The sequence below is a fragment of the Limulus polyphemus genome, unplaced genomic scaffold (genome assembly GCF_000517525.1).
Source record: "Limulus polyphemus unplaced genomic scaffold, Limulus_polyphemus-2.1.2 Scaffold455, whole genome shotgun sequence".
Classification (NCBI taxonomy): domain Eukaryota; kingdom Metazoa; phylum Arthropoda; class Merostomata; order Xiphosura; family Limulidae; genus Limulus; species Limulus polyphemus.
In genome coordinates, this window is record NW_013666065.1 from 550,556 (window position 1) to 552,607 (window position 2,052).

A 2,052-nucleotide genomic window follows, 5' to 3' on the forward strand; every position below is an offset into this window, starting at 1 on the left:
GGAAACAAGAAGTACAAACGGAAAACATTAGTAAATTTAAAAGCGAATTAGATACGTTATAGGACGATTTATTGTCTTTTACACAAAGGATACATTAACCATCTTCTTAATCAGCCCCAGACAATGAAAAGCTCCTTCCAGAGCCCGCAGCTAAACCCTAATGCAGACATCTTCAGCCTTGTTAGAAGTCACATCCCAGATATGAATGTTGATAATAGGAGTGATCCAGTGCGAAGGAAGCCACAGGAAGTCGATGGGAAGGCACTCTGGGAAGCATATAGAGCACAATTTGAGCTCCTGGCAGAAATGAATGGATGGACAGAGGAGCAGAAAGTAGTATATCTGGCAACGAGCTTGAAAGGACAACCACTGGAAATACTTGGACAGTTGTCAGCAGATGACAGGCACAACTATAGAGCAATGGTAGCTGCTCTAGAACTCAGGTATGGAACCCAAAATCAGTCTGAAGTCTACAGGGCTAAGTTTAGGACGAGAGTCCGTGCTAAAGGGGAGAGCCTGCAAAAGCTGGCACAGGACTTGGAAAGTATGGCACACAAGGCCTACCCAACTGCACCACCTGATCTCCTCAAGTTGTTGCTGAGGGATCAGTTTGTAGATGCTTTGGACAGTCTACAACTGAAGATACAAGTGAAGCAAGCACACCTTTCTACTATGCAGGATGCAATGGCCAGAGCTCTTGAATTTGAATCCTATGTTAAGTCCAGCACAGAGGTACCAAGGTTGGTACAGTCATGAGGATTCAAGGCCAGAAAAGGTCAGCTTTCAGAGAAGTTTGAGGAACTTTGCTGGCACTGTAATAAACCTGGGCACAAGAAAGCTCAATGCTGGAAACTTCAACACAAGGAAGATACCACGGCAGGAAAGACTGCTACCCAGAAAGGTTGTTGGAACTGTGGAGAGCAAGGTCATATGAGGAGCCAGTGTAAGAAGAATACTGCCAACAAGTCGGCCTTGGGGAAACCAGTAGTGCTTCGTGTTGAGGGATGCCTACCAACCCCCACCATGAAAGTCCCAACAGCTAGGTGTAAAATGCCAAGCACACATAGTGTATACGTAAAGCTGGATGGCCAAAGGTGCAACTTTGTCATAGATTCTACATCTCAGCAAACCCTTGTGAGTATTAAGGTGCTAGATCACATAGGAGTACCAGAAACCATATAGAAGCTTTGTGGTGTGACAGGACATTATGCAAGGTTGTGGGGACCAGTGTGGGTGACTATTGAGCTCATAGGCATGAAGGACAGACACAAAGTATACTTGTCTGACATTGAAGACCAATGCATACTAGGGTTCGACTACTTACTACCGAGGAAGTGTGTAGTTAATTTTGATAAAATGACGTTTAGAAACAACAAAGACCAAATTCCAGTAAGTGTTGCTGCTTCTGTTGATTTGCATGTCACAGCACTTAAGTCAACTACAATAGAGAAGATATATTGGGGTAGAATAAAAGAACATCCCCAAGGAAGCCCGATGCTTGTGGAAGCAGTGGAAGACCCATCCAGTCCAGCGGATTTGAAGATTGGAAGATCACTTGTGGCAGGTCATCAAGTAGTACCTATAACAGTGGCCAATTTCTCTAAATGTGAGCAGACACTTAAGGAAATGTTAAAGCAAGAAATACAACTATAACGAAAGAACATCCTCTCCCAGAACATTTAACACACCTCTATAAAAAGAGCATAGTTCTGTGTCATCATCACAGGCTCTTCAGGTTAGAGAACTTTTGGCGAATTATGCAGACGTCTTTTTGAAAGGAGATCATAACCTAGGCTGCACAGACCTTGTAGAGCACAGAATAAACACAGGCAATCACCGTCCAATAAAGATCCCTCCAAGAAGAATAGCTCCAGCAAAGCGACAAGAGATATAGAAAGTTATGGATGGCCTAATTAAGGAAGGGATAATCGAGAAATCAGATAGTCCCTAGTCAGCTCCTGTCATGTTAGTCCAGAAGAAGGATGGGACCCAACGTTGCTGTGTAGACTTAAGGGCTTTTATCAGTATAACCGAAAAAGACTCATACCCACT